The 19,146-nt window shown below is 42.1% G+C and overlaps 1 protein-coding gene across 1 annotated transcript in view; it reads right to left on the bottom strand.

Moving 5' to 3' along the window:
- npffr1l2 (neuropeptide FF receptor 1 like 2) overlaps positions 1-19,146 on the bottom strand; it is a 28,629-nt gene that overhangs the window by 8,277 nt on the left and 1,206 nt on the right. The window lies entirely within an intron of this gene.

The following is a 19,146-nucleotide window of genomic DNA, read 5'->3' as shown; positions in this document are numbered from 1 at the left end:
GAAGTGTCCCCATCCTGAGTCTCGACACCTCATTCCTGACTATTCAGTAGGGCTGAACGATTTTGGAAAATAATCTAATTGCGATTATTTTCCTTAATATTGCGATTGCGATTTAGTATACGATTATTTTTTCAAGGTCCTCTTCATGTATTTTTCAACAAACACAAGTAATAAATCAATCTGTATTATAATAAACAATATCAGATTTATTATACACAAACTGTTCTTTCTCATAGGCTAGACTTCTGTTAAGATAAAGGCAAATGAAGCATGAATTAATATGAGAGACGGTTTATTTATCTACTTTAATTACAGTTGTAAACTTACTGAATACTTTGACTTGCAGTCTTGTAAGCGTTCACCACAACTAATTAACAAAATTCTGCCAAACAAGTGTTTTCAGTTTAAAGCATGTTTGGATGTGAACCAGCCGACTGAAGGTGTTGCTCACAGCGGAGACGCTCAGCTGGGGGCTGCGGCTGAGTGACAGGTCTCTTTTTTCTCCGCTGCCGGACTGATTCTGACCCGGTTGCGCTCCTGACTGACACCTGACCACGTAAACATGCTTATTTTTCTCAATAAGAACCAGTAGACAGAAAACTGGACACTGTGAGTCTTAAATATGATTCTGTTCAGTTGTCCTGTTGCAGTAAATCCACATGTTGTCTAGGTCTTCACTGACTCTGTGTCTGCGGAGATTATGTATAAGCCTGCTCCACATGTTGATATTCAGCGTGTTGATTACTTTGTACGTCCCAATATGATCGGTTCTTCTGCTGAGGCCATTTTTAACTAAACAACAAATCAAAACTTAGCGTGGCTTAAGTTGTTTTCTTCATCCCCCGCTCACACGTGTCTCATTCTTCTGAGTTTTTTTGCCGTCGGCAAATCAGCTGAAAGGCGCATTACGGCCACCTACTGCATGCATGTCACGTAAGGCTGCGTCTGTGTACATGAAACTTTTTTTTTTTTTTAATCGCAGCCTTTGCGATTTGATAATTGCATTCTATTACATTGCGATGTCGGTTTGAATTCGATTAATCGTTCAGCCCTACTATTCAGATACTTCAACCCTTATTCATCCCTCCTTTCCTCGACCCCTACGCATCCCTCCCTACCTTGATCCTTTAACTTATTAAAATAAAATTCTTAAAACTGTAACATCGTGTGGTTCCTTTTTGGATGATCAATGATGTGGTTTTGTTAAGTATTTCGGTGGGTCCTGTTACAAACAAGGTCTTGTTAGTGAATCAAATGTTAATATAAAAACAGATTTTGACCATTTGCAAAACATTTTTTGCCAATAAAATATCTGCGTGATACATTTTTTCCTCCTAACCCTCAGCACTATTTCCTTTAACCTGTTGCACCAGTACAGTGAAGCGTAATTAGTCCATACACTGCTTTTTGAGCTTCCATTATGTTCTTTCAATCCATTTTCACTGACAGATCACTGCCACATGTAGGTGAAAAAACTCAAATGCTTGAGTCCTTGTCCATCTCTGACACATCTAACGCAGTAAAGCCTCGAGCCACAAATCATGCTTGAACCCATCTGGTTGGGTTATACTTCTGTCATTCATCCCTATCTTCTTCAAACACACTGTTATCATTCCAGCCCTTTATTTCTGCTTGTTTGCTAAGTCAAATCTATTGTGAAGATTACATCCTCACATATATCTGCTGTGTTTGCATCTGTAACATCTGTTTCTACTTGCAGGTTCTCCACATTAGATATGTGAGCTGACTCTGTGGTGCCTGCAACATAAGCAGGCTCAATATGGAGCAATTTTGAAGAAATGTATTTTTATTTTCATATGCCAAATGTTTTCAATGGTTGAGAAGCTGGGACAGCAGGTAGGCCAGTTGAGCACCTGTGTTTTGACATGGTCATGCTGAAAAACTCAAGGTCCTCCTTGAAAAAGCAATTTTGGGATAGCCGCACATGTTTCTCCAAAGCTTGTGCACTCACACATCCCCATATTATCACCCAAGCTGACTTTTGAACTATCAGACCATGCAGACTCCCTGATTTCCAAAAAGAATGTAATTTTGATTAGTTAGACCACAAGGCAGTTTTCTACCTTCAGGTAAGCCCTGGCCCAGAGGAGTTGTCAGCATTTCTGGATCATGTTTAAATATGTTTTCCCATATGCAAGGTTTAGTTCTGACCTGAATTTGGGAATGCCACAACAAACCATATTCAAAGACAATGATTTATGGAAGTGATTTTTAGCCCGTGCAATGTATTCAATGCAGTGCTATCCAGGATTGTTTTTTAGCAGTGTCCCTCTTGTACAGACACTTTGACAGTTTTTCTGAAACTTCCCATGAAATATGAACTCCTTATGAGGAAATCCCAAACAATGCAGAGGAACATTATCCTGAAACTTTAGAACTATTTGTTCACACAGTCTCTGACGGTGGCAAATGTCTCCCTATCTTTACTTCTGAGAGAATCAGCCTCTCTTGAATGCTGGTTTTATCAATCAATCAATCTTTATTTCTATAGCGCCAAATCACAATAAACGTTATCTCAAGACGCTTTTACAAACAGAGCAGGTCTAAACTGTACTCTATGATATATTATTAACAAAGATCCAACATCAAGACAGGATAAGATCCAGTCTTATTTCATCTTAATCCACCATGAGCATTGCACCTTGCAGCATTCAGCAAGTTACAGCAGCAAGGAAAAACTTCCTTTAACAGGCAGAAACCTCAAGCAGAACCAGACTCATTTTAGACAGCCATCTTCCACACCCCTCATATTACTTAACTGTCGCAAATCAACCTAATTAGTTTCGAGACCTTCCTCATGGTACCGGGTGTTTGTCTTTTTAGCATTACACAACTTTTTCAGTGTTTTTTAGTCCCTTTCCCATTTTTTTTAAATGTGTAGCTGCGATCAAATTCAAAACAAACTGATTTTTCCTATACAATGAAATTATCGTCAAATGAATTAACTAAAATAATCCTTCTTCTTGATCTGATCATGTTGTTAAAAAAACATAATACCCTCCCTGTTACTTTGAGTCAGAGGACTTCCCCCAGATAACACCAAATGTGCACAAAAACATGGTACCAAACATCATTCTGTGGTTTTCCTGTTCTTAATAATCTACCATCTCTGCTTTTGAAGTTCATGTGAATAACAGGCTTCTGGCACAGCTGACTTCCCACATGCTGTATTAGATGCATTCAAAAGCCTGTAAGTAAATTACATGCTGCAGAGATGAAAGGACACAGGAAACATATTGTCTATCCCATCCCATTGTGCTGCTGCATGTTTATAATGCATGACTGAATAAAGCTGTCATATACTTACTGAGTGCACTCTGAGTCTGAGCCCCTCCTTCAATGCAATGTTTTTTTCCATTCCAATTGATTGTACCACTTGTCCTCCCTTCTGTCTATCAGCACAACCTTGTAGTTTACTGTTCCTGTCTACAGTCATGGCCAAAAGTTTTGAGAATGACACAACTATTAATTTTCACAAAGTCTGCTGTTTCAGTTTTTATAATGGAAATTTGCATATACTCCAGAATGTTATGAGGAGTGATCAGCTCAACTGCAATTAATTGCAAAGTCCCTCTTTGCCTTGAAAATGAACTTTATCACCAAAAACACATTTCCACTGCATTTCAGCCCTGCCACAAAAGGACCAGCTAACATCATTTCAATGACACACAGGTGTCACACACATTAACACAGGTGTGGGTGTTGATGAGGACAAGGCTGGCGATCAATCTGGTTTGATTGAGTGACTGGACACTTTAAAAGGAAGATGGTGCATGACACCATTGTTCCTCATCTGTTAGCCATGGTTACCTGCAAGGAAACACGTGCAGCCATCATTGCATTGCACAAAAAGGGCCTAACAGGGAAGTTTATAGCAGCAAGTAAGATTGCACCTCAGTCAACCGTCTATCGAATTATCAAGAACTTCAAGTAGAGAGGTTCAATTGTTGCCAAACAGGCTCCAGGGCGCCCAAGAAAGTCCAGCAAGCGCCAGGACCGTCTCCTGAAGGTGTTACAGCTGCGGGGTCGGGCCACCACCAGTGCAGAGCTTGCTCAGGAATGGCAGCAGGCAGGTGTGAGTGCATCTGCACGCACAGTGAGGCGAAGACTTTTGGAGGAAGGCCTGGTGACAAGGAGGGCAGCAAAGAAGCCACTTCTCTCCAGTAAAAACATCAGGGACAGACTGATATTCTGCAGAAGGTACAGGGACTGGACTGCTGAGGACTGGGGTAAAGTCATTTTCTCTGATGAATCCCCTTTCCGATTGTTTGGGGCATCTGGAGGAAGGCTTGTTCGAAGAAGACGAGGTGAGCGCTACCATCAGTCCTGTCTCTTGCCAACAGTGAAGCATCCTGAGACCATTCATGTGTGGGGTTGCTTTTCGGTCAAGGGAGTGGGCTCTCTCACAATCTTGCCTAAAAACACAGCCATGAATAAAGAATGGTACCAGAACGTCCTCCGAGAGCAACTTCTCCCAACCATCCAAGGGCAGTTTGGTGATGAAGAATGCCTTTTCCAGCATGATGGAGCACCTTGTCATAAAGCAAAAGTCATAACAAAATGGCTCGGGGAACAAAACATTAAGATTTTGGGCCCTTGGCCAGAAAACTCCCCAGATCTTAATCCCATTGAGAACTTGTGGTCAACCCTCAAGAGGCGGGTGGACAATCAAAAACCCACCAATTCTGACAAACTCCAAGCATTGATTATGCAAGAATGGACTGCCATCAGTCAGGATTTGGTCCAGAAGTTGATTGACAGCATGCCAGGGAGAATTGCAGAGGTATTGAAAAAGAAGGGTCAACACTGCAAATATTGACTTATTGCATGAATTCTGTGTAATTCTCAATAAAAGCTTTTGATACTTATGAAATGCTTCTAATTGTATTTCATTATACCATAGAAACATCTGACAAAAACACCTAAAAACCCTGAAGCAGCAGACTTTGTGAAAATGTAATATTTGTGTCATTCTCAAAACTTTTGGCCATGACTGTACACTACCTGGACCGCTTCATTTATGTCCGGTTTACACTCTCTGTCATCTTTGACTTTGGACGGCCTAAGAGCACTTTGAATAGGGAGGAGATGGACTGGGCTCCCTTGTTTGACAGGATGTACTTGTCAAAACCCATCTGATTAGGATTTCCTGCGTCAGTAGTCTTGATACAGTTCCAATTGTCACTTTCCTTATGGAGAATAGCACCACCACAGGGTGGAGAAAACCAACAAGTAGACATGTCCCTTAGAAGAAAAGGACCACTTAAATCCACTCCCAGCACTTCCCAGGGTTGGTTAAAACAGTCTTGCTACCTGGCTCTCAGGTTCCAAGTGATGAGACACTTGATGGTTTTGCACAAAGGCTTTGACTTTAAAGCCTGGTTTAAACTTCTGTGTCGAATAGATGCCGTAGGTCTGCGTAGCCCTTTTCCAACGCAGAAGCCTGGCGTGCACCTCCTCCAGAAAGTAACACAGACTGAAAGCCCTGTGATTGGTCCGCTGGATGGCAATGTATTCCCTGCATTCAACACTTCCAGAATCGCGGCACATCGGCCTTACATTTAATCTCCTCTGACTTCCTATCTGTATTTTTCCGTGTAATCATTGATGTATAATAAAAAGCAACATGTATCATCTGTAAATGAACATTAGTTTTAATTGTTGTGTAAAAGCAAGCACATAACGAAGCAGGGCTGGAAAGAGGCGATCAGACTCTCAGAGACACACTGCCCTCATGCGTTTTGGCGGACTTTTGCTGCGTGACACAGACACATTGACGCACAAGTATAGTGCTCATGTCTGCATCGGCCACTGCTGCATATGGTCAACGCAGAAGTATAAACCAGACTTTAGGCTCATTCAAGGCCATAACTTGCCCTTGCACCTTCCAAGGTCCCCAGCCAGGAAGTTCTCATGGAACATCTGCAGGTGCTGTGGTCTAAGGGTCCTTTCACATCTGCATCATTTGGAGGACTTGTTGCAAAACAGAGGAAGTTTCCTCTCCGAACAAAATAAGCAAGCTAAGATCCCCAAGAAGAAATGGTCTCACTTGCTTCCAATCAAATCCTGGAGCAGATCATTTGCAGAGAGAACACAATCAACCCAACAACAAGAACTAATAGTTGATTGGCTCATCACACGAGGAGCAGTAGGCTAGTAATAACAGATCCAGCACTACAGCTACTGGGCAATTTTGATACAACTGATAGTTAGCATGAGAATAGCAGTAGGCTACAATTGCTTATCATCTTCATCTGAATCAAAATCAGCAAGAGAGCTACACAACATCACTGGACTTGAAATGATCTCCCAAAACTTTTGTCCAGCTTGTTAAACCAGATGAATTTCTCCTTCTCATCACTGGAACCTCGACATCTGCCAAGCTGGTCTCTTACCTTCACATGCAACTGGCCCTTGTGCCACATTATGCTCAGCTGAGCACTTAAAGCTTCTCACTCCATCATGTGCTATCTCCCAAGTTTACAAACGTGTATTTTAGTGTGAGGTGTCCGACATTAGACAAATATGCTCATCTACTTGAATGTGAACAAGGCACTTGAACTCCTTGATCCTCCATCCCACGGCTTATTTTGTAGGTAGGTTTACGGGCTGATGTTAGTTGGCATACTGAAGCTGCAACTCCCCACAATGCAAAGTGTGACCAGAATGCATTGCATTTGTTTAAGCAGTGAGAAAAAGACAGCATGACAGCCATGACGCCGTGGTTTGTGCTTACAGTATTGCAATATGAACATTAAACTACTCAAGGGAAAATATGGGCCATAGTGTGAAAGCACCCAAAGATGCTCATGTCTTGTAAAGTAAGTATTGTCCTCCGGAATATTGTTTTTGGTGGAACCACATAAGGTGACTTCTCCTTCGTTCATCTCAGGCTGCTATCAAGGTTCAAGGTTAAAGGTTACTATCCCTGGGTCATCCTTTTAGGTCAGAAGGATATATCATGTAGGAGCGAAGAGGACGCTGGCGCATCTTGGCTGCCGTTTCTCCCTTCGAAAAAAGATCGGAAAAGATCGAAAAAGGACCGGAAAAGTTTCGAATTGTTACTTTTCTGCTCTGGCTGTGTCTCTCACCTTCCTCCACCACGGCTCCACTGGATGGTAACTACTAGCTGTCCTTGTTGCTGTTCGCCGACACTTGGCAACCTGCTACCTGCACGTTAGCCGCTGAGCACTACAGCCGCTGCCGAAGCTACTGCCCCGGGCAGGCCTCCACCTGTCCGGCGCGGACGGCTGCCTTCCTGCTCCAAGCCCAGGCCATCTATCCGGGCACAGGGTGGCCCGATCTCCATCTGTGATGCTGTGGTTGGTCTCAACTGTCCTGCTCCTTTCTCCTCACCTGCCACATTCATCCGCCGCTAACACAACCATGGCTCTATGCTACACATCCACGCAACTCCACCTGCTCAATCTAAACGCCTCCGCCTATGGATCTCATCTCTGCAATAAAACATCACGGACTGCTTCGACGTCACCGCTACATCCATAGAGGTTCTCGTTGAAAGTTTATTTACACCTTCACCACAGCAGACAGCATCCTGTCTCTCTGGTCTCACTGCAGCGCAACTACTTCCTCACTACGTCATCACAACAACCTGACACGTCATCAGTGCAACAGCCAAAGGAACGCCTTCAATCTCCGTCCAATACCTACTTCCTCCATGCAAACTTAAAAACAAAAGCCTTTGAAAATAGCCCTGTTCAATACACGATCCCTCAACAATAAAAGCCTCATCTTAAACGAATTCATCACTGACAATAAGCTGGACTTACTCTGCCTCACTGAAACCTGGCAAAAACCCCTGGACTACCATGCATTAAACCAAACCACCCCTACAGGATACTCATACATGGACAACCCACGCACAGAGGGCCGAGGAGGAGGAGTTGCTGCCATCCACCACCAAGACCTCAACGTCAGGCCACTCTCCATCCCTGCAGCACAATCCTTTGAACACCTGGCATTTAAACTTCCTGGTCCAAAACCGCTCATCATTGCCATCATTTACTGTCCCCCCAAACCCAATCCTTCCTTCCTGTCAGATCTCTCAGAAACTCGTCACTCAGTTGTCTTCAGTTTCCCCATCCATCCTCCTTCTAGGTGACTTCAATATCCATATAGACTCCCCCGGTTCCAAAAATACAATAGACTTCCTTGACATACTCAACTGTTTCAACTTCACTCAGCATGTAAATTTCCCCACCCACTGCCGTGGCCACATCCTGGACCTGGTTTGCTCCACTGGCCTCCATATTACCAACCTCTTACATACGGATCTTTCCATCTCTGACCACCTGGCAATTATCATGGACACCAACATTCCTACTCCCCAAACCAAACAAAGCCGCACAATAACTTTCCGAAATCTCAAGTCTCTCTTTCCCACCTCCCTCTCTACACAAATATCCAGCATTTTAAATGACTCCACCCTCCCTGAAAACCCAACTCCTGCAGACCTCGTCAACCTCTACAATCATACTCTGTCCACCTGTCTCAACCAGCTCGCCCCTGTAAAAACAAAAGCTGTCACATTCACTCACTCTGCCCCTTGGTACACCCCCGAACTTCACAACCTCAAGAAAAAACGCAGACAACTGGAACGCCTTCATAAAAAAACTGGACACACTCAACTTTACAACTCTGCTCTCAAAGAAGCCCGCTCCACCTTCTACTCTGGTATCATCCACTCCGGCCCCTCCAATCCTTGCACCCTGTTCTCCACCATCAACAAACTCCTCAAACCCATGGACAATACTACACTCTCCTTCACCCCGTAAAAATGCAACAACTTTCTATGATTTTTCCACTCCAAAATTGAAAACATCCACAGTCAACTAGCCATCTCCTCCTCCTCCACCCCTGACCCAGACACTTCATCACCCTCTTTAACTGGAAACCAATTATCCTGCTTCACACCAATAACTGCACCTGATCTCTCTGAACTTCTCTCTGGCGTTAAACTCTCCTGCCCCCTGGACCCTATCCCCTCCGCTCTTGTCAAATCCTGCCTCCCCTGTCTAACTCCGCTCATCCTGGACATCATTAACTCCTCCCTCACCACTGGCTCTGTTCCTTCTCCTTTTAATATCGCTGCAATCACACCCATCCTCAAGAAGCCTGGCCTGGACACTGATAACCCGGATAATTTCAAACCCATCTCAAACCTTCCATTTCTCTCAAAAATACTAGAGCGCACCATCTCAGCCCAACTCAAGCAGTACCTCCACACCAACCAACTATATGAAACTTTCCAATCCGGCTTCTGCACCCATCACAGCACTGAAACTGCTCTGCTCAAAGTCACAAATGACCTCCTACTCTCCACTGAGTCCGGTTCCCTCAACATCCTCCTCCTCCTCGACCTCAGCGCAGCCTTTGACACAATTGATCACTCCATCCTCCTCAGTCGCCTGCACTCATGCATTGGAATAACTGGTTCAGCACTCTCCTGGTTCAGCTCCTATCTCTCCGACAGACTCCAATACATCTCCATCAATAACAACAAATCCCGCACCACCCCTGTCACACATGGTGTCCCCCAAGGCTCGGTGCTTGGTCCCCTTCTGTTCATCCTGTACTTGCTCCCCCTCGGTCACATCATACGCTACCATGGACTCCAATTTCACTGCTACGCCGACGATACCCAGCTCTCCATCTCCACAAAAACCATCACTCCTGCTGTCATCTCCACTGTCACAAACTGCCTCACTGACCTCAAACATTGGATGAGCAAAGATTTCCTCAAACTCAACTGCAATAAGTCTGAAATCATTCTAATCGGCCCCAAATTCCTCCTCCCCTCGGCCCAGAACTTCTCACTACGCATCGACAACCACACAGTCACACCCTCCCCAGTAGTCCGTAACCTTGGCATCATCCTCGACCCCACCCTCTCCTTCAGACCTCACATCAGAAACATCACCAAAGTATCCTTTTTTCATCTCCGTAACATTGCACGGCTCAGATCCACTCTCTCCTCCTCTGCTGCAGAAACCCTCATCCACGCCTTCATAACCTCCAGACTGGACTATTGCAACAGCATTCTCTACGGCCTCCCCTCCACCGACCTCAAAAAACTTCAATATGTCCAAAATTCAGCTGCCCGGTTACTCACCCACTCCCGCTGCAGAGCCCATATCACACCCATCCTTCAGCACTTCCACTGGCTCCCCATTCAACACCGAATCCACTTCAAGATCCTGCTCATCACCTACAAAGCCCTCAATAACCTCGCCCCCTCTCAGTGTGTCCATGACTGGTGAGCTGCAGAATTCAGGGAAGATTTGTGTGTCATTGCCAGATGTGAGCACCTCAATTTAAGTATTTTGTGATGAATATTATGCCAACTTTGACACGTGTTACAGTTTCAGTTATTGTTGTGCTGTGAGCTGCTTTGTGGAGTCCTACAGGCTTCATTATGCGTTTGGTGACTGTATAGTTGTGTGTGGCATTTTTCCCTTGTTATTGTGAGCTATCGTTGCTAATGTAAGTAATCTCATTTCTATTGTGGTTATTGTAAATTGTTTGTTTGTATCTCCCTCAGATACCACATTCTTCTCAGAATAAAAAACCTGAACTGGAAGCTCAGCCTCCGTGAGTCTTTTACAGGAATCACACTACCATAGTGTTCACCGTTCTATTCCACGCAACTGTAGAGGCCCTAGACCTCTGTTATATTGGATAAAGCTTTGACTCCCTGATCACAATTTGTTTCAAAGTTCAGTTTACTGTCAATTTAAGTTCCAAGATACTTGTATGTATGGACACACTCTATAGTTGACCCTTTATATTCGTGACTTCCTGTTTGTGAGTGTGTCTATGGAAATAATAATCATGTCTTTAGTTTTAGAGAGAAATGTGCACTGGATATAAATGTAAATGATGAATAAATGAATGAATTAAGTAATGATGCCGTTCACAGGTAACATGGCCCGTATGCCTCCAACAGGGCACAGAATAAACAGACTGCAGGTTGTTCATCATGTGAAGCGGCTGAACCGGTAAGATGCAAAACACTTACTGTGTGAAGTTTATTAGAATTGTTACATTGTTACATTTGAGAAGACACAAACAGCTGATCCAGCGATGATCAGCTGGATGTCTCATATCTTAAAACATATTTCCTCGTTCTTTCTCTCCCCCCTTCATTTCCTGGTATCTCTTCATTTATTAAAGCTGTAATAAAAACTTGACTACGTTTTTCCAATCTTTTCCTTTATCTTTCCATTGTAGGGAAACTTTTGTGTTTATCTGAGATCACACGATGAGTAAATGATAGAGTTTGTTGATTCAAATAAACAAGCAGCCTAGGAGTGAACACTGCAAGGTTTGAGGCAGGTGATGTAGAGCTCTTGGACACGAGTGATGATGAAGTCATGGCTGGTTCAGGTGGGAACAAGAAAGGTGTGAAGCAGAACATACAGTGGGGCAAAAAAGTTTTTAGTCAGCCACTGATTTTGCAAGTTCTCCCACTTAGAAAGATGAGAGAGGTCTGTCATTTTCATCAGAGGAACACTTCAACTATGAGAGACAAAATGAGAAAAAAAATCCAGGAAATCACATTGTAGGATTTTTAAAGAATTTCTTTGTAAATTATGGTGGAAAATAAGTATTTGGTCTCCCACAAACAAGCAAGATTTCTGGCTCTCACAGACCTGTAACTTCTTATTTAAGAAGCTCTTCTGTCCTCCACTCATTACCTGTATTAATGGCACCTGTTTGAATTGGTTATCTGTATAAAAGACACCTGTCCACAGCCTCAAACAGTCAGACTCCAAACTCAACCATGGCCAAGACCAAAGAGCTGTCCAAGGACACCAGGAAGAAAATTGTGGACCTGCACCAGGCTGGGAAGAGTGAATCTACAGTAGGCAAGCAGGTTGGTGTGAATAAATCAACTGTAGGAGCAATTGTAAGAAAATGGAAAACATACAAGACCATTGATAATCTCCCTCAATCTGGGGCCCCACGCAAGATCTCATCCTGTGGGGTCAAAATGATCATGAGAACGGTGAGCAAAAATCCCAGAACTACACAGAGGGACCTGATGAATGACCTGCAGAGAGCTGGGACCAAAGTAACAAAGGCTACCATCAGTAACACACTACGCCGAGAGGGACTCAAATCCTGCAGCGCCAGGCGTGTCCCCCTGTTTAAGCCAGTACATGTCCAGGCCCGTCTGAAGTTTGCCAGAGAGCATATGGATGATCCAGAAGAGAATTGGGAGAATATCATGTGGTCAGATGAAACCAAAATAGAACTTTTTGGTAAAAACTCAACTCGTCGTGTTTGGAGGAAGAAGAATGCGGAGTTGCATCCCAAGAACACCACACCTACTGTGAAGCATGGGGGTGGAAACCTCATGCTTTGGGGTTGTTTTTCTGCAAAGGGGACAGGACGACTGATCCGTGTTAAGGGAAGAATGAACGGGGCCATGTATTGTGAGATTTTAAGCCAAAACCTCCTTCCATCAGTGAGAGCATTGAAGATGGAACGTGGCTGGGTCTTCCAGCATGACAATGATCCCACACACACCGCTCGGGCAACGAAGGAGTGGCTCATCCTACAATGTGATTTCCTGGATTTTTTTTCTCTTTTTGTCTCTCATAGTTGAAGTGTACCTCTGATGAAAATGACAGACCTCTCTCATCTTTTTAAGTGTGAGAACTTGCAAAATCAGTGGCTGACTAAATACTTTTTTGCCCCACTGTATATAGATGAGACAAGTCAGGACATTGGTCAGTGCCCACACTCAATGCTGGAGAGCTTACAGCTGGGTCAACTTAAAAAGAAGATCAATATGGTTTCTCTTCCAAAGTAAATGATACCATTCAGAGGTTTGTGTATCTGCAGCAGGCTCGCTGTCTATGCAATCTTTTCAGCTTTTTGCAGCACATTTTCTCATTGGTGTTTCTGCCTTTGAATGTCTTCATTTATGGCCTAACTTTTCACTTGGACTAAAGGACGAACTTAATAAAATAAGGTAATCAATGTCAAGGCAACCTGACTATACTCTCAAGCATGTTCACAATAATTTGGATAGTTCTGTGATGGAGTTTCACCGCATCAGGTCCATTTTTTAACAAAGTTTTGAAAGTGAAACGCTGACCTTTTCTTGTCTGATATAGGATTTCAGCTACTTAACAGTTGACCCTCCTTGCCTCAGTCCATCTTAGATGTGCTTTGAGGCCAGCATTTCTGAATCACGTTTACAGGGCGTCTCCTCTTTGTTGGTACAATTTTAACCTGCATTCGTGTATGTAGCGATGAATGATGCCATGGTGTTCAGGCAAAGGGTTTTGGAAAGTAACTAAGGCCGATTCAGTGCCCTCCACTAAAGAGATACAGTGCATAGGGAAAGTCTACACGCCCCTGTTAAAATGCCAGGTTTTGTGATGCAAAAAAATGAGCAAAGATAACTCATGTCAGAACTTTTTCCACCTTTAATGTGACCTATAATGTGCACAATTCAATTGAATTTTTTAAAAAAACTTTTAGGAGGAAGAATAAAAAATAAAACACTAAAATAATGTGGTTGCATAAGTGTACACACCCTTTAACTAATACTTTGTTGAAGCACCTTTTGATTTTATTACAGCACTTCATTTTTCTGTAGGAGTCTATTAACATGGCACATATTGATTTGGTAATATTTCCCTATTCTTCTTTCCAAAAAAGCTCCAAATCCATCAGATGGTGAGGGCATCTCCTGTGCACAGCCCTCTTCAGACCACCCCACAGATATTCAACTGGAATCAGGTCTGGACTCTGGCTGGGCTATTCCAAAACTTTAATCTTCTTCTGGTGAAGCCATGCTGTTGTTGATTTGGATATATGCTTTGTGTTTGTCATATTGAAAGGTGAAATTCCTCTTCATCTTTCTAACGTAAGCCTGGAGGTTTTGTGTTAAAACTGACTGGAATTTGTAACTTTTCATACTTCCCTCCACCTTGACTAAGGCCCTGGTTCCAGCTGAAGAAAAATAGTTCCAAAGCATGATGCTGCCACTGCCATGCTTCTCTGTGGGTCTGGTGTTCTTTATGTGATGTGCAGTGTTGTTTTTATGACAAACATACCTTTTGGAATTATGGCCAAAAAGTTCAACCTTGGTTTCATCAGACCATAAAACATTTGCCACATGCTTTTGGGAGACTTGTGTGATTCTGAAACATTTTGCCAGGCTTGGATGTTTTTTGTTGTAAGAAAAGGCTTTCTTCTTGCCACCCTACCCATAGCTGAAACATATGAAGAATATGAGAGATGTTGTCACATGTAGTACACAGCCAGTACTGGTCAGAATCCCTGCAGCTCCTTTAATGTTGGCCTCTTGGAAGACTCCTTGAACAGTTTTCTTCTTATCTTTTCATCAATTTTGGAGGGATGTCCAGGTCTTGGTAAAGTCACTGTTGTTCCATATTTTCTCCACTTGATGGTGTCAGTCTTCACTGTGGTCCATGGTATATCTAATGCCTTGGAAAAGTTTTTGTACCCTTCTCCTGACTGATACATTTCAACAATGAGATCCCTCTGATGCTTTGGAAGCTCTCTGTGGACCATGGCTTTTGCTGTAAGATGCATCTGAGGAAATATCAGGAAAATCCTCCTAGAACAGCTGATCTTTATTGGGATTAATCAAAGTCACTTTAAATTATGACATGTGTATACTGACTACTATTAGTCATGAGTTTGAATGTGATTGGTTAATTCTGAACACAGCCACATCCCCAGTTATAAGAGGAATGTGTACACTTATGCAACCACATTATTTTAGTTTTTTAGTTTTTATTCTTACCCCTAAAAGATTTCTATTTTTTTTAATTGAATTGTTCATGTTATAGGTCACATCAAAGGTGGAAAAAGTTCTGACATGATTTATCTTTGTCTCGTTTTTTTTACATCACAAAACCTGGCATTTTAACAGGGGTGTGTAGACTTTTGGTATCCACTGTATGTCTGTTTTTGTCACTTTGGGGTCTGAAGATTACAGCCATCCAGTGTTTTTCAGTGTTTGGTTGTCCCTGTCCCTTCTCTTTACTCACATTATAATTTAGTTTTTGTTTTTGCACCTTTTTCAGTTAAAGCTTGGGTTGGTAGTCAGATTAAAATACACTTTTTGTTATACTGGTTAAAATTATCTTTCTGTCCCGATGGTTATCAATACATAATGTGTTCTTAAAAAAGAGCGAAAAAAGCTGCTATCTACAGCCGGAGTAAACCTGGGAAAAAACCAACCAATCACCGTTTTTGGGTCCCAAAGTTTAAAACCAATGAAATCCCGTTGTCCCGTTCTGCCCGCCTCCTGCGGGTACATTTCCTTGGCGCGCACTCCCCTGCCTCTGCTTCCCCTTACTCTATTTACTGCCCCTCTCGCTCAACCTCGGGCCTGTCCCCTCTGACCAGATGAGGTGCTTTGCTCAGGACTGTTGTCCGGATCAGAGTCTATAAAGCTCTCACAATGGGGGCTCTGACAAGCAAAAAAATTAATGACATTTAGTAAGTCCTACAGAAAATGTATATGTACTGTAGCGTCCGCCTGGACGCTGTAGGGATGACGAGCTGAGTCGTGAACATGTTGTGCTTTAATAACCGATCACTGTCGGCCGTGATCACGCCAACCAACAAAGCAACAATCAATGTTTGAATGAATGATAAACTTCTCCTCTTGTCTCTCCTCTCTCCCGCTCGCACACTCTACACCTCTCATGATACCTTCACTGACCGTCAACACTGTAGGAATTAAGAACATCTACACTGAACACATTTAACAAACAGTAGAGCTGTAACAGTATTATATGTGTTATAACTTTTCTCCTGATATCGTGTCACCAGTACAACTGGATAATGCTAGCATGACAGTTGTGAGTACTAACAGCAGCCATGTTTGTTTGTGATTTTAACTTTAAATATGATAATGTTTTGGTGAGGACCGGTTTTGAATCAGTCACGATCATATGGTCATGAATCAGCGGCGCTCGTGCATGTGAGCAGGGGGGTCGTTTTGGAGGAGCTCTGAGGGGAGGGGGGGAGGGGTTAGACAGAGTCCTGAAGACATGCTACATTCACATTCATGCTAGTTTTCCGAGACTGCTAACCCCAGCTTTAAATGAGGTTTAAATTATTTACAAACCATGAAATCTCACATCCTTCTTTGAATTGAGGTTGTTTTGCCTTGCAATGTTTTTTATAATTCCCATATGGCTTTGATGCAGTCTGATTTTGATTCAACTCATATCAACTCAATTGAGACATGGGGAGTGAACAGGCACTGAGTGTCAGATGTTGCCCACTGCGGTTCAAAATGAGTTCTTCTCCTGTGGAGTTGATTGAAATAGATAATTACTAACACCTGTGATGATGGTGTTAAATCAAAATTGAAGTTTCCTGTAAAGATAGAGCTGAGACCTTATCTGTCTACACGACTAACAGTACAGGAAAAGATTGATCTTTTATTCAGGGATGCTAAGGCTGAATGATGTACTGGTCTTTAGTTCTTTTAAAACAGTGGACAATGTAGAGAAAGGTGTCATTTTCTGGTTTTAATGCAAACGTTCATCCAGGAATATGGGACCCATGTTTTAATAGAAGTCACCTACAGGACTACAGTCTACAGACTATATATAGTTTTGTTCTCCTCTCAGTGCTCAAGGCTGGTGTAACTCTGAGAAGGGAGGAAAGACAGCCTGATATGCACAAGAGAGAGGATTCAAGAGAGACCAGGTCAAAGGGTCAAACTGTCACACTTTGCTTGTTTTTTTCCCTTTGACAGAAAAAATGCTAACCTTTATGTGTCTGAAGACTGAGTACTGAAAAATAAAGAGAGAACATTGTGAAGGTGTGAATTTGTATCATAGGGTGCTGGTGTGTTTGCGCAGCTGTAGGTGTAGTTGTGTTATTTAAACAGACTAATAATACTTTGTTAGAGTACTCAAACATTATTAGTATGTGCAATTTACCTCAGCTTCTATACTTTCATCAGTTTGGTGAACTGGGCTTTCACTCCTCTACATATCCTAAATAATATATACACTTTGACTTCAGAACATTTCCCCCAAGAATCTTCATTTCCTCAAACTCAATAGGGAGACATTTAGGGGTTTACTAAATAGTTGTTTTTTGCTGGATTCATTGACATTACAGTAGAATGAGTCCACTTGTGCTTATCCAGTGTGGAGCTACTTTGCTGCTGTCTGTTTTGGTGCCATGGGCTCATTTGTTTGCATCTCTGTTGTGTTGGTTGGTTCATAACGATGCAATATTGTGTTCCTAAGTTAGACGTAGCAGAAGCAGCTGTGTGTGTGTGTGTGTGTGTGTGTGTGTGTGTGTGTGTGTGTGTGTGTGTGTGTGTGTGTGTGTGCGTGTGTGTGTGCGTGCGTCTGTGCATATTGGCGAGTTGTTATTCGGCAGCAAAATGCTCTGCAGAGTGTTTTGTGGAGACATGAATGACTCCTTGACGTGTAAAAAAAAAAACAGGAAAACCCAGTAACAAGAGTACTGTAGTTTTCCTGGTATGTAGCATACCAGTATATGGCGGTTGGTGCCCCAGTATGGACACTGCAACTACTGATTAATTGCTGCTTGTGTTTCCTCCTACAAGTTCCTAATGAACATAGCTTACACACACTCAACATGCCATCTACTCCCTGTTGTGATAAATAATGTGATGTTAACAGGGTGACTGCACAGAAGTAGGCTGTTATTTACTAATGAGAACAGGCAAACCATCCCTTTGCTTCTCATCTTAATGAGGAAATAAAAAAATATATATATGTGGCTGATATATATATATATATATATATATATATATATATATATATATATATATTATATATGGCAAGCCGTTCAGGAAATTAATATATATGGAATGAAGTCTGAATATATTGAATGAAACTTGATATATATGGAATGAAACTCGATATATATGGAATGAAGTCTGAATATATTGAATGAAACTTGATATATATGGAATGAAACTTGATATATATGGAATGAAGTCTGAATATATGGAATGAAACTTGATATATATGGAATGAAACTTGATATATATTGAATGAAACTCGATATATATGGAATGAAACTTGATATATATGGAATGAAGTCTGAATATATTGAATGAAACTCGATATATATGGAATGAAGTCTGAATATATTGAATGAAACTCGATATATATGGAATGAAGTCTGAATATATTGAATGAAACTCGATATATATGGAATGAAGTCTGAATATATTGAATGAAACTTGATATATATGGAATGAAACTCGATATATATGGAATGAAGTCTGAATATATTGAATGAAACTCGATATATATGGAATGAAACTCGATATATATGGAATGAAGTCTGAATATATTGAATGAAACTCGATATATATGGAATGAAACTCGATATATATGGAATGAAGTCTGAATATATTGAATGAAACTTGATATATATGGAATGAAACTCGATATATATGGAATGAAACTCGGAATATATGGAATGAAAAATCACGTCATGTATGGCCTGCGCCATCTTGTCTTTCTGGGGTGTGATCATAGGGGTGTGATTTTGTTTTCCGGTTAGACGTAGCTTTTAGTAATGCAACCATGAGGGAGGCACGAGATGTTTTCACTGCAATTTTAATTAATGAAGGGGTTATCAACCCCTTGGGCAATGCATGTGCTGTTAAGTCAATCCGTATAGGAAAAAGGAACCCACCCCTCCTCTCTATTAAGTTGGTTGCATCCAAAAGTGATGATCGGACCGTCTGCACAGAGAGACGAGAGGAACACGAAGCAGTGGGCTGCAGAAGCATTTAGCAGGGTAGTAAACAAGTGAAAATATGAAAATATTAAATATCACAGGTTATACACACTTCTACAAAGGCTAAAGATATTGCCCCTTCTTTATTCAGGTGGTTCAGTCCTCTAGTTCGCTAGCTAACTTTTGTTATGACTTGTGATAATGTAGCATCCTGTTCAATGTTAACAGGTGGAGCTCATACCTGTGTGCATCATCTGACAGTGAGTGAGTGTAATGAAAAAGTACGACCAAATTACCACAGGTTACAGAGGTAGAGGAAAATGTGTCCCCTCAGAAACACTAAAAAGAAGTGCAAAAGGTTAT

This window comes from Notolabrus celidotus, chromosome 9 (assembly GCF_009762535.1).
Source record: "Notolabrus celidotus isolate fNotCel1 chromosome 9, fNotCel1.pri, whole genome shotgun sequence".
Classification (NCBI taxonomy): Eukaryota; Metazoa; Chordata; class Actinopteri; order Labriformes; family Labridae; genus Notolabrus; species Notolabrus celidotus.
Note: the sequence above shows the minus strand (reverse complement) of the source record. Positions and strands in the feature narration are given on the sequence as shown.